The sequence below is a fragment of the Pongo abelii genome, chromosome 3 (assembly GCF_028885655.2).
Source record: "Pongo abelii isolate AG06213 chromosome 3, NHGRI_mPonAbe1-v2.0_pri, whole genome shotgun sequence".
NCBI classification, from domain to species: Eukaryota; Metazoa; Chordata; class Mammalia; order Primates; family Hominidae; genus Pongo; species Pongo abelii.
In genome coordinates, this window is record NC_071988.2 from 13,506,943 (window position 1) to 13,531,542 (window position 24,600).

The following is a 24,600-nucleotide window of genomic DNA, read 5'->3' on the forward strand; positions in this document are numbered from 1 at the left end:
TTGATGGGGTTGTTTGTTTTTTTCTTGTAAATTTGTTGGAGTTCATTGTAGATTCTGGATATTAGCCCTTTGTCAGATGAGTAGGTTGTGAATATTTTCTCCCATTTTGTAGGTTGCCTGTTCATTCTGATGGTAGTTTCTTTTGCTGTGCAGAAGCTCTTTAGTTTAATTAGATCCCATTTGTCCATTTTGGCTTTTGTTGCCATTGCTTTTGGTGTTTTAGACATGAAGTCCTTGCCCATGCCTATGTCCTGAATGGTAATGCCTAGGTTTTCTCCTAGGGTTTTTATGGTTTTAGGTCTAACGTTTAAGTCTTTAATCCATCTTGAATTAATTTTTGTATAAGGTGTAAGGAAGAGATCCAGTTTCAGCTTTCTACATATGGCTAGCCAGTTTTCCCAGCACCATTTATTAAATAGGGAATCCTTTCCCCATTGCTTGTTTTTCTCAGGTTTGTCAAAGATCAGATAGTTGTAGATATGCGGCATTATTTCTGAGGGCTCTGTTCTGTTCCATTGATCTATATCTCTGTTTTGGTACCAGTACCATGCTGTTTTGTTTACTGTAGCCTTGTAGTGTAGTTTGAAGTCAGGTAGTGTGATGCCTCCAGCTTTGTTCTTTTGGCTTAGGATTGACTTGGCGATGCGGGCTCTTTTTTGGTTCCATATGAACTCTAGTTTTTTCCAATTCTGTGAAGAAAGTCATTGGTGACATTGATGGGGATGGCATTGAATCTATAAATGACCTTGGGCAGTATGGCCATTTTCATGATATTGATTCTTCCTACCCATGAGCATGGAATGTTCTTCCTTTTCTTTGTATCCTCTTTTATTTCATTGAGCAGTGGTTTGTAGTTCTCCTTGAAGAGGTCCTTAACATCCCTTGTAAGTTGGATTCCTAGGTATTTTATTCTCTTTGAAGCAATTGTGAATGGGAGTTCACTCAGGATTTGGATCTCTGTTTGTCTGTTATTGGTGTGTAAGAATGCTTGTGATTTTTGTACATTGATTTTGTATCCTGAGACTTTGCTGAAGTTGCTTATCAGCTTAAGGAGATTTTGGGCTGAGACAATGGGGTTTTCTAGATATACAATCATGTCATCTGCAAACAGGGACAATTTGACTTCCTCTTTTCCTAATTGAATACCCTTTATTTCCTTCTCCTGCCTGATTGCCCTGGCCAGAACTTCCAACACTATGTTGAATAGGAGTGGTGAGAGAGGGCATCCCTGTCTTGTGCCAGTTTTCAAAGGGAATGCTTCCAGTTTTTGCCCGTTCAGTTATGATATTGGCTGTGGGTTTGTCACAGATAGCTCTTATTATTCTGAGATACGTCCCATCAATACCTAATTTATTGAGAGTTTTTAGCATGAAGGGTTTTTGAATTTTGTCAAAGGCCTTTTCTGCTTCTATTAAGATAATCCTGTGGTTTTTGTCATTGGTTCTGTTTATATGCTGGATTACATTTATTGATTTGCATATATTGAACCAGCCTTGCATCCCAGGGATGAAGCCCACTTGATCGTGGTGGATAAGCTTTTCGACGTGCTGCTGGATTCGGTTTGCCAGTATTTTATTGAGGATTTTTGCATCAATGTTCATCAAGGATATTGGTCTAAAATTCTCTTTTTTGGTTGTGTCTCTGCTGCTAAGAAACACTCGGCAAACCAGTAGATTTCAAACAGCTCCATCACTCAGCCTGGGGTTCTTTCTGATAAATTTAAAAAAAACTAACTTAGCTGTTATATTACTTTTTAATGATAATGAGCAAGCATTGACTTCTAGTGAAACTAAACAATAATACAGTAAAATTTACAGTTTAATAAACTGGCTTATGTAAGCTGTAAATTAATATGTTATAAGCAGTTTACCAGAATAGCCTGGTTTCTCAAATGCATCACTTTAAATTAGCCAAAATGGCTATTAGAGTTGTATTTTATCTGTGTTATCATGTAATATATGCAAATATTTATTTTATCCTCTTAATAAATACATATTGAGTATCAACTATATGCCAGGATGATCTAAAACTGAGATTTGAAGGTAAGCAAACATAGCCCAGTGCCGAAAGCTCTCACGATTTAGGTGAGTGTGGTTCCAAATTGCTGGCGCCATCTGTTTACGTTAAGAATCACTGAATGTTAAAAGTGACCACAAATGCAGCCCTAGCTAAATACAGATGATGGTCAAATGGAGGGGAGCAGATCTACAATTTGGAGACGGTCATGACAAAATTTAGCTACAGCCAGTTTTATGTGAAACAACAATAATAAAATAAAAAGATGGCTATGTGATAATTCTGCTGGGCACTTTGTGCATCATTTCATGGTTGCAAATCTGTAAAAGACATATCATTATCACCATGTTGCACGAGAGAGAGATTGCACAGATGCTAAGTAGTGGAGATACGTTTTGAATGACAGACATTGACAAGAGATTATTATAATACCATGGGATAAGACTTATAATAAAGTTATGCAAAAATTGGTGTGTGATTATAGAATACGGGATACACGATTAATTCAATAAAAGGCCTATTTCCAGAAGACTTATACTGTCTATGGTAGAGACCAAATTTTGCTCATAGGTCAAATGTGGAGATATGTCAGTGAGCAAATTAGTATAGCCATTGTTAAACGACTCTACTGTTGATTGATAAAACTGTCTGTTACAATGGCAGAATTACCTAAAGTTTAAACTGAGGACATCTGTCTATAGTTCATTGATAAATAATCCCAATCTGGGTTTAGTCCTAAACACCAAACCAGGAGCACATTAGACAATAATTATTAGGACTTAGGTCTTGAGAACTATACTTCATGACTTTGGTCAATATCAAAAATTTACTTTTTCTGTTAAAATAAACTCAGTAAGCTGTGTGTGGTGGTGCACTCCTATAGTCCCAGCTATTCTGGAGGCTGAGGTAAGAAGATTGCTTGAGCCCAGGAGTTAAAGGCTGCAGCGAGCTATGATGGTACCACTGCATTCCAGCCCAGGTGACATAGCAAACCCTGATCTCTTAAAAAAAATTAAAAGTCTCAAATCAGTACTAACAGTCTTATTAGTTTGAAATAATTCTGAATTATACTTTGGGATGGCTAGAATTAGATTTCCCAGACTCAGAGATTAAATCAACTCACTGGAACTTGGACTGTGCAGACTGAACACCTAAATTGAGAAGCTAATGCTACTTAGTTGGGGAATTGTGTTTCATTAAAAATGCTGTTCTGGTCAGTGTTGTTACATAGTGGCCTCTCAAAAATACGGTGCAAATCAATGACTATTAATGTTACTACTTTATGTTACTACTTTTGCTGTAATGTTACTATTTTTCTGTGGCTATGGAAAATTATTCCAGCACCTTGAATTTTTGTTGAAGAGTTTGTGATTTGTCAAGTACTTTTAAGCCCCTAAAGCATATATGCTCAAAGAAGACAGGGACTTGTATCCTTTGTCAATGCTTATATTTCCAATACCTAGAACACAGAAGGCATTTACTGAATATTTATTACTTACCTAATATAGAACATAAAAAGCACTTACCTAATATTTATTACTGCACTATGCACATAATAGATGCCCCATTAATATTTGCTAAATGAATTACCATATGTCCTTGGAATGCACTTCTTTCAATTTATAAATTTGGGTCAAGTGGATTTTTTTTTTTCTAATTTCCCTCTCTTTACTAATTATCACAAGAGGACAAGGAGGGAGCTGCGGAAATGTTCATTTTATGAATTCAACTTAAAGGCTAGAACTTCTTTCAGATAATTTTAATCAACACTATGTTTATTCTTTAAAATAACAATTTTTATTTTCACAATGTAAATAAAATTTCTCTCCACATTGAGTGTAATATATGAATGAGACATCTGAGAAGAAATGGAAATAATATATTTTCTGGAACCCAGGTTGATTACTTTAAAGTTAGGTGAGTGCAAAAGTAATTGTAATTTTTGCATTGTTAGAATTTGCCGTTTGATATTGTGGTACGTTCTTAAACAAATGTGGTTATGTTATACATCATCTTAATGGGCATTCCTTCCTTTATGTTTTTTTGTGAATGACTTAGTACTTGCTGTTTATTTTATGTTTATTTTCGACTATGGAAATGATGTTAGACAAAAAGGAAATTCAAGCGATTTTCTTATTCTGGTTCAAAATGGGTAGTAAAGCAACTGAGACAACTCACATCAACAACGCATGTGGCCCAGGAACTACTAACGAATGTACAGTGCAGTGGTGGTTCAAGAAGTTTTGCAAAGGAGACAAGAGCCTCTAAGATGAGGAGTGAGTGGCCGGCCATTGGAAGTTGACAAGAACCAATTGAGAGCAATCAGGGAAGCTGATCCTCTTACAACTACACGAGAAGTTGCCGAAGAACTCAACAATGACCATTCTACAGTCGTTCGGCATTTGAAGCAAATTGGAAAGGTGAAAAAGCTCCATAAGTGGGTGCCTCATGAACTGAGCAAAAATTTTTTAAAAAATCACTTTGAAGTGTCATCTTTTCTTATTCTACACAACAAAGAGCCATTTCTCCATCCAACTGTGATGTGCAACAAAAAGTGGACTTTATACAACAACTGGCGGCTACCAGCTCAGTGATTGGGCCAGGAAGAAGCCCCAAAGCCCTTCCTAAAGCTAAACTTGCACCAAAAAAAAGTGATGGTCACTGTTTGGTGGCCTACTGCCAGTCTGATCCACTACAGATTTCTGAATCCTGGCGAAACCATTACATCTGAGAAGCATGCTCAGCAAATCAAGGAGATGCACCAAAAACTGCAACACCTGCAGCCAGCATTGGTCAACAGAAAGGTCCCAATTCTTCTCCATGACAACACCTGACTGCACATCATATAACCAATCCTTCTTCAAAAGTTGAACGAATTGGGCTACGCAGTTTTGCTTCATCTGTCATATTCATCTGACCTGTCACCAACTGACTACCACTCTTCAAGAATCGCGACCACTTTTTTTTTAGGGAAAATGCTTCCACAACCCGCAGGGTGCAGAAAATGCTTTCCAAGAGTTTGTCAAATCCCAAAGCATGGATTTTTACCCTAAAGAATTAAACAAACTTATTTCTCATTGGCAAAAGTGTGTTGATTGTAATGGTTCCTATTTTGATTAATGAAGATGTGTTTGAGCCTAGTTATGATGATTTAAAATTCATGGTGTGAAACCACAATTACTTTTGCAATAACCTAATATTAGTTTTTTTTGTTAAGAAGTATTTACTTAGTTTTAGGTGTGATTTTTTGTTATTTGTTTTGTTTTTTGTTTTTGACAGCCTCTTGCTTTGTCACCCACAATGGAATGCAATGCTGTGATGCAAGCTCACCGCAGTCTCAAACTCTTGGACTCAAGCCGTCAGCTCACCTCTGCCTCCTGTGTAGCTAGGACCACAAGCATGAATGAGTACAACTTGCCCCTACATTTATTACTTGAATGGTTTTCTCAAGCTAGCCATGCCAACAGGCTTTGTTAGTACCATTTTATAGAAAAACGTGGGATTCAGTGTTTTGCTCAGAGTAATTGATGAAATTGGTGGAAAAGCTACCTGGGCTCAATCTAGCTTAAAGCTCTATGCCCTTTGCATTATGTTCCTATTCTTTCTACAAATAACGTTATGATTCTAAAAAGTTCAGGGAGATGGGCAAATAGGATTTGCCTTGATCTTAAGAACCTGCTACATGCTGAGTGCCGTGCTAGATGCTGGTGGTCCATCCGTGAACAAAATGGACAAAGGTTGTGCTCTTTTAATCAAGTTATAGATGAAACAAACTTAAAAGCCAGTGCTGGAGATAAGAGATGATTAAGCAAACACAAAAATAAACATATCATTAACCTTGGGTGGATCACAATGGAGGAAATGATCAATGCAAGAATAGAAAACAACACAGGGGCCTGCTTAGAAAATGAGCCTCCTGTCATAGTCCCTGTACAACTCTGAACAAGCAAAATGGGAGAATTAAACATTGTATCCACTTCCTGCTCTCAAGTTACATTTTGACAAAATTATCAAGATTCTTTCATAATCAGAAAGATAGAATTCATCTTTTGTAGATATTTTGAGGTTAGATAATTTTGGTTGTGAAAATGCTACACACTCAGACACACATTAGGGCTTTATTATAAATTATTAAAATTTTTACACATGCATTTATTTGATAAATATTTGTTGAACACTTACGACCTACAGAAACTAGGCAAAGTACTCAAAATATAAAGATAAATAAGTTAAAATTCTTACTCTTAAAAATAATTGGTTAAAGGGTAAAACATATCCATAATTAGAAAATTACGTTACATTCTGCCAAGTAAAATATAGATAAACACAGAGGAGAAACATCTAACACATTAAACCTTACTGGAGGATATGACATTCCTCCAACGTGGCAAAAAGATTCCTGGTAGAACAGCAGAGACGACAGAAAGATGGAGATGGGACACAGCATTGGTTTCTGGAAGTTAAGTGTGGACCAGTGCTGGAAGTACTTGGAAGAAGTAAAAGGGATGGATATTGGACAATTTTTCATGCTTCCCTGTTATCTCATTTAATTTTCTCCACTTATAAGGAGGAGACCAGCTTGACATATTATCGTGGCTATTTCACAAATTAGAAAACTTTTGAGCAACAGTAACAATAACAAAAAGAACACTAGATTCTAAGAAGATAGATCTGAATACTTCAGATTAAAGAGTAAATAACTGGAGGTGAGGTTAAGAATGGGAAGAGAGCAGAAATACAAAATAATAGAGTGATGATCACATCCCATGGAAAAGGAGAGAGACTGGGCTGATGGCCGGAGACGTATATGGTCAAGGGAGATATTTTGCTTTATTTCGTTTACATATGTCTTTATACTGAAGCTTAAAGCAAGGAGGAAACAGAAGGTACTGAAGAAAAATAATGATTAGGAGAAGAAACTAGAAACTAAGAAAGGTAAGGAGCAGAGGTGAAGGGATTACCCTTAATGCTAATAATAGTTCGTCAGTGTGTATTAAGTATTTACTATGTATGAGACTCTGTTGTAAGTGCATTAACATGTTTAACACAACTTTAAAGAAGAGAACACTAACATACAGTAAAGGTAAAATAATTGTCTCAATATTACTGAGCTGATTAATGCTATAAATGGGACTCAATCACACCACTAAGCTCTATGAAAGTAAAGGAAGAAAAATATTACTCAGTTTGTAATTTGTGACATTGCCATGACCACACACTATATATAATGTTCGTTCATCAAATCTAGATACTATAGTGATAGTTTAGATCTAATTAACAAGAGTGTATTGAAAGCAAAATCTTAATTCCTAAAGTACAACTCCTGTTAATTTTTGTTTTCCTAGCAGAATGAGACACAGGAAAAGCTAAGATGATTTTTTAAGCACTGCAATTCTTTCCTCCCAATATATGACTTATTTCTATCAAATACAAAGATGTTACGCAATTTTAAAAATATTTTTCAGTTTTGGCATATATCTGCAAAAAGAATGTTATATTTTATCTTCAAGAAGCATATGTCTGTCTTTTGAAAAATGTTTCCAAGTGATTGTTCCTGATGCTGCTCTGATCAAAAATCAGGTTTGGATGAATGAAAAGGTTGGTTTCTTTAAACTCAATAAATGTATCCAAATGTTCTGCTCTCTGTCTCTTACTCATGAGGAATCTAGCTAATTTGAGTCCATCTGAATATTTAGAAACTGGAAGTTATCTGTTAGTGTACTGAATTATTTTCAGAAGACTGCAGAATTAAGTTATTTAGTAAACCTGATATATCAATTAACTATTCAATTAGAATATTAATCCAATCCTTTCTATTTTATTAGTGAGTGCCTATAATTTATTGATCACTAATAATATTATCGTGAAATTGTTTTTAAGCACAATTAGGATAAGTTGAAACATATAGGACCTCTTTTCTGGCCATAATAGAATAACACAGTCCAAATTTTTTCATTTCACATGTTCTGCTAGAAAGTATATAAAACAATCAATCATTTTCAGACATTTTGCAATAGGCAGCAAGGTTCTGTGATTGCTCAGAGAAGGAAAACAACAAGGTAGTCCTTTAGATCACCTGGCATTCTGACTGGAGGCACACATTGGACCACAGAGCAATAGGAAATAAGGCAAGCATAGCATTCCGGCCTCACTGAATTTAAGTTAGTTACAGAATTTAAAGTTTAAGGAGACCAAAGTTGCTGAGTGCTGCAGTTTTAGAAACAAAAGAGTTAAACAGAAAAAGAGCTCCAGAAATCTATAGAGAAATACTTGCTTGTTGAACACCAAGGGCAAGATTCCATGAAGTAGGGCAAACAGCATTGAGGAACTGTGAGCAAAGTGGTTTCCATAGTCAATTCAGTGCTAGAAAATGTTTGGGTGTCGACCAGCCAAGTATTCACTGATTACTCAGGACATTCATGAGAGACCCCAGAAGAACTCAGGACATTCATGAGAGACCCCAGAAGAACCAGGCCTTTTCAGTGAAAGTAAACAATTTACGGAATAAAAAGGAGTGTAGATCTGCTCTGACAATGATTAAAGGTAAGCCTAGAAAGATCACACTGAACTGGAACTAATTAAGAGTCTGCCAGAACAAAGCCCAATCCTCATACAATAAAAACAATAAATTTCAGACAATTTACAACAAAATATCACAACATCCAGAACCCAATCAAAATTACTAGACATGTAAAGAAGCAAAATTAAGTAAATCACAACCAGGAGAAAAAAACAATAGAAGCAGACAAGGAAATGAGGAAGAACATGAATTCAGAGATAAAGATTTTTAAATAGCTATAAAGTTTGTTACTATATTATGTTAATTAAAGAAGAGGGAGGAAAGAGAAAATACCAAAAAATAACCAAATACAACTGCTAGAAATGAAAATATATAGTGTATGAAATAAATAGTGGGATTTAAAAAAGTAAGAAGGGACTAATATGACATCAGGCATGGCAGAAGAAAATATTAGTCAACTTGAAAACATAGCAATACAAATTTTGTTAAAAAGACCACAGGGAGAGTAAAAGGTTTTAAAATATCAACAGGGCATCTGTTAGCAATAGAATAATATCAAATACGCTTATATACAATAAAACTGGAGTTCGAAAAGAAGGGGTTGTGAAATAGAATTATTTTAAAATAAATAGCCAACTATTTTCCTAATTTAATAGAATTTATAAACCTACGCTTCTATAAGAAACTCAATGAACCTCAACTGGGATAAATACAAAGAAAATCATACCAATTCATAGTGATCAAATTGCACAAAATTGTTCACAGAAATAAAATTTTGTGAGAAGCCGGATACATAATCTATATTTGCATAAAATACAAATAAGCAGTCATAAGAAACTATGAAAGCCAGAAAAAAATAAAAAGCTTTAAATTGGTGTATGAAATATTTTCAAGTTAGAATTCTGCATTCAGTTTGTGTGCTGAAGATTAAAGACCCACACCCACACCCCAGCACACACATATATTGCTGAGAAGACACCCCCATAAAAAGATTAAATAAAAAATTTCAGAAATAACTGAAATGTATATTGTCAATTTGTTCTTGACAAAAATATCAAGTAGAAAAACGAAATAAGAATGAGACTTTTTTCAATACATGGTGTTGGAACAACTGAATATGCATGCATCCATGTGGAGGGAAAAACACCTACCCATCCACACTCATGTGACATATAAAGAAATCTCAATAGATGCTAGTTATCTTCATTATTTTTTCTAACATGTACAATTGGAATAATGGTATTAGTTCAACTGATCAGTCTAACTTAAGTGATGGCAGGCAGGATGTGGCTAAGTGGCTCAGTGAGGAAGGGGAGAGGGTTGTTTATGAGATGAATACTGGGAATGCCATTGTAATGCTGTTTAATTTATTTTTTAATTTAGGAAAGAAGACATATTGATCTACTTTTAGCTCAGAATTCATGCAAGAAATAAGTTTTTGTACTAAAATGGTTTTAAAGTGCCCCTCTCTCTGCTAGCGTGAACAGAGAATGCTGAAAGCCACAAGAAAAGGCATTCACCGAAGAGAACAGAGCCAGGAGAGAGCCTCTGGGAAAGAGAAGGCTTTAGAGACATCGTTTTAACTTGGCAGTAAAGCAAACGAGCAACAGAGCCACAGGACTGTTGGAGTGCGACAATGTTTTCTCTAGAAATAAACATTCAACTCTTAAGAATTTGTTGTGAGGAAATGCATAAGAAATAAATAAAACTTTTATTTGAAAAGTAATATGCGTGTGTGTATGTGTGTATAGAGTGTGCCAGGACACTAGGGAGAAAAACAGCATCATGAAACACTCTAAGGGTAAATACAAAAAATAAAAAATGATTTTGTTATTTTTATTATGACATCTGAAAGATCACTTTCAAACCTTTCAACATAGGTGATGTATCCATCCTACAGTGTCTATGAGCCTTATTTTATTCCTTAGTAAAATAAATCCATCAGATAAAAGGGTCTCTTTAGTTCATCCTAGATTTAATTGTCGCTATAGCATCTGCCGTTTTCTGTCAAAAAAAAAATATATATGATCCATTTTCTTTGGAAAGCTTAACCCAATCTCTACAGCACCCTTGACATGAAAAGAAATGCTATATTGGTTATTTTTGCTTAAAAAAAAAGAGTTTGTTTAGCATGGAAAAATCTTTGCAGCTTGTGGGGCGATGATCAAGAGAGACAAAATTTTATAATCTCCCTTACAGAGCTCTTCATGGCTGCTATGACCACATATTAAAAGTGCCCCTTACAAAGGCATCTGCCAGATGTTTCATGTGACACTGACTTTCCTAAGGAAAGAGTGAGGCCATATGAGCCAGATGCCAACCTCATCTAATTTGTTGAAACGTAATTCATTTCCAATGAGGATATTAGATGAGAGAGGAAAGAGCGTTTTTATAGACTGCAGAGAAGTAATAGTGGAGGAAATAACTTGAAATAGACTGAGAATTATTTTTGGTCCTAGGAGACTTGGAAGTGAAATATGAGTTCCTTGAAACTGCCCTCAGGTCTTTAGGCTTCTTTAAAGTGTTCTATGGTTCACCAGAAATCCCACTCCTTTTCTTACAACAACTACTAACAATACTACTTGGGTTGGCTTTAGGGCTTTTAGATGTGTTTATAAACACTTGTTAACTGTTGTTCACATGGGGAAACATGGTTCTTCACTGGCTAGCAATAATACTTGTTCATCAAAAAGGGCACGTGTTGCATAAGGCACTGTGGCTACTCATGTGTATTGGTGAACCATCTTCTGGAGCAAGATGCCCTGGTTATCATAGATACCCAGGTAGACTTAGAGTAGTTTACTCCAGACCATGACAACAAGTTCTCCCATATTCCTTTTAATTTCTTCTACACTGACTGGGTTTCTTCTGCCTTGAAACCTGATCAGACCTCCCACCTTTTGAAAAGTATGAGATTTCTTTAATAGAATTACCCTTCAGGATTTTATTCTGAAAGAAAATTACACTGTCCCAACTGCTCTCATTTTGTGTTGTAAAATTAGGTTAACAGACTCTTTGTTATTAGCCTCAAAGAAGAAGTAAGTCACAGGTGGATCTTAAAGAGAAAACTAGTGTGGGGAGAGTCAATCCTTTCCCTGCATTCCACTCACGGCCCTGGAAATAAATGTGTTTTTACAAGCCACGAGCTTCCAAATGGAGAATAGAGACACTAAAGGGGCATCTAAAAGTTGCTATTCCAGTTGAGCTGTGGGCAAATGTCACAGAAAGTCTAGGAACTGGGGTTGGGGGCAGGAATTGAGGGCAACTTAGTTTCTAGATGTCAGGACATAAGCCACAAAGAACCTAGTACAGAAGACAGCAGAGTTAGAGTCATGGATGAAAGTCAAGGTCCAAATCTGGTAATATAAAGAAAGATAAAGTAAGAATCAGGCCTGGAACAGTCAGCCAGTCTTGGCCGGGAAGGAAGAAGTAAATTTTGGTCTAAATTAATTTAGGAAAAAAGTTTCAATTGACAAAGAATTTATTTAAAGGTCCAGGCACCCAGATGCTTGGATAAGCATCAGATTATCTCCAAATGCACTGTCTCTGGCTCACGCTAGATCTGTTACAGGGCTTGCTTTCAGAATCACTACCTTCCCATCAAGAGGGTGTTTTCCTGACTCACGACTCAGCTCCTCCACTAGTCCTATGTAGCTGTTTTGCAAAGTGAGTATACACAACTACAGAGTTCCTTCCTCATCAACTGATATAATTGTACTCGTATCTGCAAATGGTCCATCAATTCACATGCCAGTGTATTTTGTGAATGTCCCTAGCTCAGAGACTTTTAAAAAAATATAGAAACACAATGTGATTTTCACATCTTTGCTCCTACCTAAAGAATGGCTGGTAACACAGATATCTTCAGATTCCTCACAACTGCATCAGAATGATTTCAAGAAGTGTTTGAGACCTTTTTGCATCTCAGTTCTGTGTTCAGTCATTACAGGAGACATTCAATGCTTTCCCTTAGGTCAGGCTCCTGGGCCCCTCATCTATAACACTGAAGTTAAACAGGAATTTTTCTTGCTAAAGACTTACGTAGATTTTAGTGAGAATGATCTGTGGTTTTCATCACGTTTTCTTCCAAGATCAGAGGTTTCCAGAATGTGAATATGGTAAAAAGTAAAGGGTGGTTGGGGATGGATGAGAATCATGACAATCTCCTACTCTTCGTTCACTGGCCTCCTATGTTAGACTCTGCTTTTGCAAATCCAATTTCCTCCTCCCTTGGTAAAGTTATATCTGTGCAAATCTCAGATCTCCTACATACAGACTCACAGCAAGAATTGCCAGTGGCAGGCCAAGAGATGCCTCAATTCCAGAATAAATGGAGTTTTATGAAAAAGTATCATAGAACCTATGGCATATAGAATCATTGGTGTTCTCAAGTATCATAATAGACATACAAATATGAACTTCTTTTAAGGTTTGGAAAGGCTGAAGCACTAAATCTTGTTTTCAAAATTCACTTAAAGTCTTAAAATTGCCAAATTTTTATTCATAGAGTAAGCAGCAACAAAATATCTTGAGGCTTTCTGGGACATAGATGTCTTTTCTAAACTGTTTATCTCACCACACACCAGGGTGGCCTTAAGCTCCCTTAATCCTGTCATAACATTTCCCCTAGAAACCATTAAATAAATCAAGCATCACTTATTTATTCTATGAAGACATATTCCTTATCTTTCTTTTGTTGAATTTTCAGTTTCATTTATCTATTATACATTTATATATTTATCCACCTATCATCTATTCATCATCTGTACTCTGGGTTGGGAAACCCAAAAATGAATCCCAGCACTAATACTGCAGCCTGACACTCATAGTGCCACAAGGTTTTGAGCTCCTGCCATGTACATGTGTTGGTTGATTCTCACAACACTCTGAGATGGATATTACCATCCTCATTTTGCTATGAGAAAACAGAAGCTCAGAAAGGTTAAGCAACTTGTCCAAGACCACACAGCTTTCAAGAAGCACAGGCAAATTTTGAAGCCAGGTTTGTCTCCAAAGCTAGTGCCTTTTCCATTATTACACTGCCACTTAGCTCTTTGTGCCTCCCTTTACCTTTCCTTGGGGCAAATAATGCTAATATCATAGGATGGTTGTGTGAATTAATTACAAAATGTGAATGTACCTGGTACAAAGCCTTAGGAGCCTTAGGTACGTTAGGGCCCAAATACTATCTTCACTTTAATTTATCCCATTGTTTTTAAAGTTTACCTTTTTTTTTTCAGTTGAAATTAATCTATTAAAGTCTGCAGGGAGCTTATCCTCCAGAAGGGCTTAGGATACTGTGGGGAAAGGGAAAGGCATTGTTGTTTCTCAGAGCCCTCAAAAAGATGCTGAAGGTGATAAAAACAAGGAGGCAGGATTCTGAAGGAAGAACTAAGGAAAAGAGAAGTTTATAAATGAGACTGAAAAATGTGGACGAAACTAGGAGGAAAAACATTACATAAAATATTACAAAAACAAGGAAGAAAATATTTTGAAAAAGACCTCAAATCATTTAAAAGCAGTATATCATAGATAATTATAAGAGCTAAGCTTATATGACTCTTTATGTGCCAGCCCTATTGTGATATATATATACACACACAATATATAGATATATATTATAAATAAAATTAAATTATATATAATATAGCATTATATAGAATATATATCATTTATGTATTTTATATATAATACTATAATATATATATATGAATTTAAAATCATTACATTGCTCACAACAATGTACAAAATAGATACTATTGTTATTCCCATTTTACAGAATAGGGATTTGAATATTAGAAAGATTGGCACCCAAAGTCATAATATCAGTTTTCTATGCTATGTAACAATATTACTACAATCTTAACAGCTCAAATAAAACATGATCTTACCATTTTTGAGGGTCAGAAGTTTAGCCACAGCCTAGCTGGATCCTTTGCTTACAGCTACACCGGGCTATATTCACAGTTTAGGCAGGGCTGTATTCTCATCTGGAGGTTCAAGGGAGGAAGACAGCTTCCCAGCTCACTCAGTTCCTTGATGGTTATTGGCTGTGGGCTTCCTGCAGTTTCTAGAGTCCATCCACAGTTCCTTGCCATATGGACATTCTCAGAATGGTCATTTACTTCATCAAACCCGCTAGAATAATCTCTGGAGTGAGTCTGCTAGCAAGCCAGTCTTATACAATGTAACGTCATCATGGGAGTGACAACTCATAATCTTTGACATATTATATTGGTTAGAAATAAATCACAGGTTCTACTCACACTCAAGAGAAGATTACATAGGGGCATGAATAGCAGAAGGCAGGAATCATTGGTGGTGGCTTGAGGGTCTGCATACTAGTCACCCAGCTATCGAGTGACAAACAGTTTAACTCCAGGGACTTCTCTTAAGCATTTTTCCACTGGGATTAGCAACATGGATATCAATAGAGATTTGAGGGAGAGCAATTTTACTGGAGCTATGAGTGAACAACCCAACTGCTAGGACAACAGGCATATTTCAATTATTCCTAAATTTTTGCTTCTTTTGTTCCTTCCTTTCTTGTCTTTTCTTTCTTTTCATTTTCACTTCCCTTCCTTTTATTTTTCTTCTTCTTCTTATCCTGATCCTCTTTCTTCTTCTTTCTCTTTAGCACTCAATTGCTGATATATTCAATCACAAATTTCGTTTACTCCAATAACATTTACTCGTAACAGGTACTAAGTCAGGTGTTTAGGGCCCAGTTCTGAATTAGAAGCATATTTATTTGCTTCCAGAGCTTATCATCTTCCCAAGATTCTGAGACAAACTTTTATCTTGAAAATTACTCAGACTGATCCTCTGAATTATTCAGTAGGCACAATTCATCTCTCTTGTCACTGGTCCTTCCAGTCTTTTTCCCAGAAGTGAAAGAAGTATAACGGGAAATTTGTGGGGACTGTGAAGTCAATCCAACCTGTGTTTGAAATTGGCTGGTACCAGGTCACATTCATCAACCTTGCTGCTGAAAATCTTAACTTTTCAGAAATTGTATATAATTCAAAAAGGCAATGTATAAAAGCACTGATTGTAAGTCCTGCCATTGTTCTAATTGAGAAAATGATTACTTCTACCTAATGTAAAGTACTTTTACAATGATCTCCAAAAGGTAAACATTTAGTTCTTTTAACCATGCACTTTTACCAAAAATGAGCAAACATAAAAGGGGCCTATAAACTAGGTAAATTTAATTTTGTATTTTTCTGTTTAATCCTTAGACTTATACATAGAATCAATAAAGACATGTAAGAAATGGTCACATTTGTTAAATTATTTTATGAAAAAAAGACAGAATGAATAATAGAATGAACCAGCAAAAGAGAAGTGAATGAATAAATAAGTAAATAATGAATCAACTACCTACCTAGTAAGAACAGCCTTGTATAGGCCAAAGATGATAAACTAATTTTTGAAGACACATTTCTTTTGTATTTTCCCATTTTGCTTTTTTCCACTTGAGCTGTCCATAGCAAAATGTCAAGGAGTAAATGAGGAAGTCTTACTAAACCACAATGGTGAGAGTTATGTAGAGTAGTCTTAGGCTCAGGAATTTCCATAGTCTGACAGAGGTAACTGGAGATGAGGAAAAACAACAACAACAACAGACAGACAAAAAATCATTCTGGGTTTCAGATAACCTCCAGCCAAGATAGCATTTGCTAAAGGAGAAAAGAGACTTGATCCAAAGCCAAGTGTCTAACAACCAGCCAGCCAAGAAGATGCAGGGGTGCTAGCCTTCAGTGAGTTAGAGCCAAAAGAATGCCTTGTGAATTAGGGCTACCACGTCTTAAGTACTTTCTATAAGCCAGAGATGTTACACGCTGTCTTCTTCAAGCCCCAGCAGTTCTCAGTGCAGGAACAAGGCCATGGGACTTCAATTAAAGTTCCCGAGGCCTGCTGACTTTCAACATTCAGAAGTATAGGACTCTAGAAAGCATAATACTCGATATATGCTTCATACTATATAACATCCTCAGCTTAATCACATTAATACATCTATGTCCAAAAATTGTGAATAGTAAGTGTGATAAGGGAAGACTTAAATAGTTGTATGTCAGTTCAGAACAGATTTTACTGCCAAAGGATCTTTCACTCTCAATTAATTAATTTTTTTTAGATTCAGGGCTTTAGAATTTCAGAATTGTGTAAAATAAATTATGAACATGAATTTGTATAGTCATGTTATAGATAAAGAAACTGAGACCCAGAGAAGTAAAATGACTCGCCAATATTTGCAGAGCTGAGGAGCACGGAATCAGGATGTGAACATCAAAGTGATGCTCAATGTTCCTAGAGAATATAGGCCCAGAGGAAGAAGCTTGAGTCTTGCTGGTCCAAGAGTCTGTTAAACACATCCTTTCCATTTAATTTACAATGAAACTGTGGATATAGGGCCTCTCAGTGACCCAGGCTTTGCTCAATTTTTGAGTCTTCCAGGATATTAAATGATGAAGAAATACTAAGATTCAGTTGTGAAAAATATACATTTTCACTTAATCTTTCACTTTTGAAAAACACACACAGTGATCTTTATTTGGAAGTAACATTTTTAAAAATCTAAAATTAAGACCTTTTATGAGCATGCACTGGTTAAATGAGTCTGTCAGTCCCATTTGCCATAATTTTAGCCCTAGAGAAATGGCAGTGGAATATATCATATCTCAACAGTCTTAGGATCAAGAGAATTGATTATTGAGAAGGCGCTGTGTGAATTGTAAAACATAATATGCACATGTACAATCATCATTATTCATAAACAACTGTATTATTTGCATCTACCACTTTGGCCATGAAAGCTTCTGAATTAGAATTTCCCTGCCTTTTTTTTTTTCTTGAGGATATAAGCTATGCTAGACTATGTCTAGGGATATCTAATGCTGTCAACTCAGCAATGTCCATTTTTAATCGCTTTTTTGGGGTATACTTCATACATAAGTATGTACTGTTTTTGGCACAGTGATAAGCACTGAGTATACTTGGGACTAACCAGATAATCTCTTAACATAATAGGAATTTAAATTTAGTTCAAGAGGTGGATAATGAGCAACAAATTGCTAGATAAGTGTTTTTAGTTTACAATTATGTAAGTACTATGAAAAAATAAAATGCTATCTGAGAGTATGAAAAAGGAGGACAGAATGAAAGCTGGCCCAGAGCTTGATTTAATCTGAGACCTAACAAGAAGAAGTAGGGGACATCAAATCAACATCACGAAAATGGTCATACAGCCCAAAGTAATTTACAGATTCAATGATATTCCCATTAAATTACCCTTTGCATTCTTCACAGAATTAGAAAAACTACTTTAAAATTTATATGAAACCAAAAAAGAGCCCATATAGCCAAGACAATACTAAGCAAAAATAAACAAAGCTGGAGGTATCATGCTACTTCAAACTGTAATACAAGGCTGTAGTAACCAAAACAGCATGGTACTAGCACAAAACAGATACAGAGACCAATGGAACAGAGTAAGAACTCAGAAATAATCCCTCACATCTACAACCATCTGATCTTTGTCAAACCTGACAAAAACTAGCAATAGGGAAAAGATTCCCTGTCCAATAAATGATGCTGGGAGAACCGGTTAGCCATATACAGAAAATTGAAACTGAACTCATTCCTTACACCTTATACAAAAATTAACTCAACATGTATTAAAGATTTAAATGTAAAACCCAACACTATAAAAAAAACTCTAAAAGAAAACCTAGGCAATATTATTCAGGACATAGACAAGGATAAAGATTTCATGAAGGAAACATCAAACACAATTGCAACAAAAGCAAAAATTGATAAATGGGATCTAGTTAAAGAGCTTCTGCACAGCAAAAGAAACTATCATCAGAGTGAACAGACGACCTACAGAATGAGAGAAATTTTTTTCAATCTATCCATCTGACAAAAGTCTAATATCCAAAATCTGCAAGGAACTTAAACAAATTTACAAGAAAAAAAAAACAACCCCATAAAAAAGTGAGCAAAGGATATGCACAGAAACTTCTCAAAAGAAGACATTTATGTGGCCAAAAAACATGAAAAAAAAGCTCAACGTCACGTATTATTAGATAAGTGCAAATCAAAACCATTTGAGAGATCATCTTATGCCAGTCAGAATGGCGATTATTAAAAAAACAAGAAACAGATGTTGGCAAGGCTGTGGAGAAATAGGAACACTTTTACACTGTTGGTGGGAAGAGAAATCAATTCAACCATTGTAGAAGATGGTGTGGCAATTCCTCAAAGACCTAGAACCAGAAATACAATTTGGTTCAGCAATCCCATTGCTGGGTATATACCCAAAGGAATATAAATTACTGTATTATAAAGATACATGCATGCATATGTTCATTGCAGCACTATTCACAATAGCAAAAACATGGAATCAACCCAAATGTCCATCAGTGATAGACTGGATAAAGAAAATATGGTACATATACACCAAGGAATACCTCACGCAGCCATAAGAAGGAAGGGGATCATATCCTTTGCAGGGACATGGATGAAGCTGGAAGCCATTATCCTTAGCAAACTAATGCAGGAACAGAAAACCAAACACTGCATGTTTTCACTTATAAGTGGGAGCTGAACAATAAGAACATATGGACACAGGGAGGGGAACAACACTCACTGTGGCCTGTTTGGGGAGGGTGGCAGGGAGAGCATTAGGGAAAAGAGATAATGCCTGCTGGGCTTAATACCTATGTGATGGGTTGATAGGTGCGGCAAACCACCATAACACGTGTTTCCCTGTGAACAAACTGCACATCCTGCACATGTATCCTGAAACTTCAAATCAAATCAAATGAAATTTTTAAAAAAAATAACAATTATAGTAAAAAGAAGTAGGAGACATCCAGTAGAAACCATGGGGTTAATCCGAAATAAGGATGCACGGAGAGGCAGTAGCCAGATCCCAGATGATCTTGCATGTTGTATTATGGCACACGGGTGGGGCACTGCCCAGGGAGACAGTGGTTCAACTCTTTTGGAATTTTCATTGTCACATGTTATGGCAGGGACTGAAATATACAATGTAGCATAAATGCTCAATATAGTGTCAGCTCAGTGTAATCCCAGGATGATTTGGCTGGCATACCAAGCAACGTAGTTGGTTTGGGGTGTAGAAAAAATAACGAAGGCTAGCCTATGATGTGGTAGATTACGTTTGGATCATGATCCTGAACACTATAATCCTGAGTGTTGAAATCTCAAAAGATAAAAATCCCTAATGTCCAAAACTCTGAAAATCACAATCATAGGATAGTTGCACCATGTTAGGCGGAACTATTACCTTGTTTTTGTTATTATTATTATTGTCTTTATTTGGAATTCAAGTATGCTTTAAGGACATGAACTGAGAATTAAATATGGTTAAGGAGATGTTTTTGGGTGCCAAGTCGACAAGGGGTGGATTGTGGACTTAAGTTTATGTTTCAGCTTGAATGGATTAAGGAATACCTAGAAACCTGGTAAAGCATTATCTGGATGTGTCTATGATGGTGTTTCCATAGATTAGTGTATGAGTCTGAGTAGATTAGGTGGCAAACATCTGCCCTCAATATTGGTGGTCACCATCCAACTGGCCAGGGGCTCAGAGAGAACAAATACAGAAAGGGAATGGCACTCTATCTGAGGGCTAGGATGGACTTTTCTTCTAGCAGCCTCAGAACACCAGGCTCTCTGGCCTTTAGACTCCAGGATTTACACTATTCTGCCTTCATAAAATGCTCTTTGTCAGAGAATAAAAAGAATTCAACAAGCTCAGTGACCTGTTGAACCAAAGACACTTAGCTAACTTCCTCCAGTGTTAGAAAACACATTACGTGGTGAAATAACTTGATTAGGGATTTGACTGTTGAAGAAGATAGACTTCCTATATTTACCACTAAATCTAACACAGAAAGACTAGCACATGCTTCAGTTTGGCTAATAGATGGCACTTTCAAAACTCTTTGTACTGTTTATATACAATTCATGACCCTGTTGGATCTGAAAATTCTAGAACTCTAGAATTAGAATTCTGGAATTCTACCTTCTCATTTATGTATTAATGAATGGAAAAAGTTAAGCACTTTATAAACACTTATTTGAAGATTTGGTGGACTTTGCAGAAGAAAATGAATTTCAATCAAATCCTCAATCCATAATGACAGATTTGAAATTGGGTATGAACAAAGCTTCTAAAAGTGAGTTTCAAGGTATTACCTACCAATAATGTTTGTTTTATCCATTAGGCTCAGTGCATTTGGTGGAAAATTCAGATGAGTGCATTGGTCACCTGATAGGGCAATGACAAAAACTGCAGTTCAAAAATGTGTCATTTGCCCGCATTGGCATTCCTTCCAGCTGATGACATTCCAGGAGTTTTTAAGGTATTAAAGCCACATTTTTCTGAAGAAGCCAGCAAAGCTACTGACTGGTTCAAAAATAATTATGTGCATGGTAGGATAAAAAGACACACAACGATATTGCTGTTTGATCTCCAATCTTGTTTCTGCCAAATTTGTTGCCTGTAAATGTAGGCATGCAGAATGTATTTCTGCATACCCAAAACAACAAATAAATAAATATCTTTCAAATAATTTGAATTCTAGCTTTAGAATTATATTTTCAGGATTTTGATCTTTCAGCATTTCGACATTTGGGATGATGGCGTGATTGTGTCTTTCAGGATTATAATCAGCTCCCTGATAGATTATGTTCACTTTTCTAATACTTCTTACATTGTATTATAGTCATTTTTCACAAGTCTTTCTCCCACTGTAGGCTTAAAATTCAGGGAGTGGGCAAATTTATATCTACCTCTACATCCTGTTTAAAAGATGAAAGCAAACTTTAAAAATAAAAATGAATAGGGCCTATAATTTGAGAAACATACATCTTTCAGTGCAAAGGAATCTGTAGATTTAGCAGTGGGAAAGCATGCTGACAAGGGGACAGTGCCCCTTGCAAAGAGCCTTGTGAAAAACACCCAGGATTAAGGGCTTTATCTTGCCTGTGACGGTGAGTCATCGAGGGCTTTAAAAATGGCATGGTCAAATTTACTTTTGAAAAGATGACTTTGAGTGCACTAGAGACAAATGCGTCTGGCAGCAGGAAGTCCAGTTAGGTGGCTGTGGCAACAATACAGAGGGGAAAAAGGAGACCTGAATCAAGGAAGTGGCAGAAGAGAGGTAGGGGAGAAGGCATATTAGAGAAGCAACCAGGAGGATTTTGCAACTTCAATTGCTCAACTGACTATTATTGGTTATTTACTATTTACTAGGTAGGATAGGGAGAAACAGTCCTCAGCCCTGCTTCTGAGGAACTCAATTATTTTAGGGGGAATGAAAAAAGTCAGGTGTTTTCTATTATAAAATGAGAAGAAACGTACTTTATTGACAAATATTTGGAAAAATCCAGTGAATACTGCTTATGATAGTACTCTTTAAACTATTTACTTATAGGTATTCTTAAAAGCAAAAATAGTGCCAGGTACTATTCTTTACATTTTTAATCCATTCAATCCTCAGAATAGCTCTATGTGGTAGGTTCCAACATTGCTCCAGTTTACAGATGAAGAAACCAAAGTATTGTTATTATTGAATTACACCAAGTAGCTTATCTGATTATCATAAAAATATGCCATGCCTTTAGAATGCAACCTTAGACAGCAGACAATAAGATGGAGCTAATTACATAGTACAAACTGATCTTTTCCTAAGTTTAGGGGTGTGTGCTGCATGAATGTAGGTGAACAAAGCTGGGCCAAGAGTCACTTTGCTGTGACTCTGATCCATTCCTGCAATCCAAGTTGCTAAACTAAATGAGTGGTTGGATATATGAAAGCATGGATGGGTGGTTGGCTAGTGGATGAAAGATAGATCCATCTCAGCATGTGATTTTTAAAACAGGTGAAGCCAGTTGATCTCATATAACATATATGTGATAGGTCTTAAAGAGAAGTCAAGGCCGGGCCTGGTGACTCACGCCTGTAATCCCAGCACTTTGGGAGGCCGAAGCGTGTGGATCACCTGAGGTCAGGAGTTTGAGACCAGCCTGGCCAACATGGCAAACCCCATCTCTACTAAAAATAACAAAAATTCGCTGGACATGGTGGCGGGTGCCTGTAAGTCCAGCGATTTGGGAGGCTGAGGCAGGAGATGTTGAACCCAGGAGGCAGAGGTTGCAGTGAGCCAAGATCGCACCATTGCTCTCCAACCTAGGCAACAAGAGCGAAACTCTCAAAAAAAAAAAAAAAGAAAAGAAAAGAAAAGAAAGGAAAGACAAGCCAGACACCTATGGGTATTTGGATGCATTTCTTGACACCTATGGGTATTTGGATACACTTCCTGGGGGACTTCATTATCATGTTGCATTTTCTCCTTTAAACTGATGTTTGATTAAGCCCCTGGCTTTTAAATTTGGTTTCCCTTGCTTAGACAATCTGGGGACATTTGCATTCCTCATTCAGAATTTTGAATTCCCAATCCAGGGGTCAGTGCCCTGTGCTATTTGGCCAATCCTCCACGAATAGGGGAATTCAGACTAGATGGATGGAAGAATGGATATATCATCACCTGGACCTCATAAATTACCAGATTAGAGATAACAGTTGGGCCCAGAAATGTATGCCTTATTCTTCAACACTTTATTTTTGTTTCCACTTTCTACAGCTTGTCTTGGCAGAATAATTTTTAGCAGAATTATTCTTGATTGACTGTCTTCTTTATTTTAAGCCAGTATCTTATCCATGCCTAGAGCAAAAGTTATATAATGTTTCGCTAGGATAACTGGCAGTTCAGCTATTGGAATTCAACAATTAATAATGAAATTATCAAGTCATGAGATTTTCCATTCTCTACAAGGTCTCCTGTTTGTCTGACTTTGAACTTTGAAGATTTTTTAGGAGACATCAGATTTCACGCTTGAGTGGGTTCCTGCCCTCAGGTTTAACCAATATGCTTTTTCTCTCAGCTATAGCAGATACTGTTCTATTTTGCTTGAATTCAAGTAAAATAGGGTTTGGTTGGGTGTACACATTCATCCTATGGGCCTTTTGTTCTTTTTCTACTATTTTTAAAGGAATATCCATATTTTTGTCCAGTTTTATCACAGAGACAACTGCTTAAGAGTAAGGATTAGAGCATGAATCAAGGGAAAGCCACAGGTTCTATGAAAACTGAAGCACCAAACATGATTCTACGATATCCTTTGGATTCCAAGCGCAATTGCATTTAACTCCTTTATATGCATGGTATTTCCAAAAGAGATTTAATTCATCAGAGTTATGGTATGATATAGCAGAAAGTCTATTAGCTTTGTTAGGACAAAAGTAGACAGTTATGAGCTAACCTGAAATTTACTTATTTTAACATCTTCCTTCCTCCCTTTTTTCCTTTGTTTACTTCTCTTCTTCTTCCTTTCCTTAAACATATATTTACTGTGTGCCTGCTATGGAGCAGGCCCTGTGTTTGCATCTGGAGTAAAACCACATATTCTCTATCATGGATTCTATAAACTTAAGACTGAGATGTTAATACTTCTGTCCTGGGGTTCACATCTATCCAAAAATCAGGTAAGTTTGCTTGTGAATGTTGAGCTCTGCTGACTAAGTACAAACAAGTGCAGTAGATCTGAAACAGTAGAGGAGGGCTCCTGGGAGAGGGATTTGCTAGGGTAGAGGTTCTGTGGAAAGAATAGGACAGCAGTTGCAGCTGGGGTGCTGAGACTGAGGGGATACGGTGAGAGATAAGTCCTAAAAGGCAAGTCAGGGTCAGAGAAGGAAGGACCCACGTCATTCTAAAGAGGAGAACAGGTATGTTTACAGTGACTAGCCTGGTGTGTTGAAAATACTCTTGTGGTTACAGAGTGAAGAGCAGGTTGAAGAGGGGCATGAACAGATGTGAGCGGATCAGTTAGAAGGATATGGCAGCAAGCCAAAGGTAAGACAATGATAGCTTCTACTTGGATGGGGTGATGGAGATGGAAAGAAATAGACTTATCCTAGACAAAATTGGAGGGAAAAGTCTTTCTTTAAGCTCCTCCAAGCTAAATTC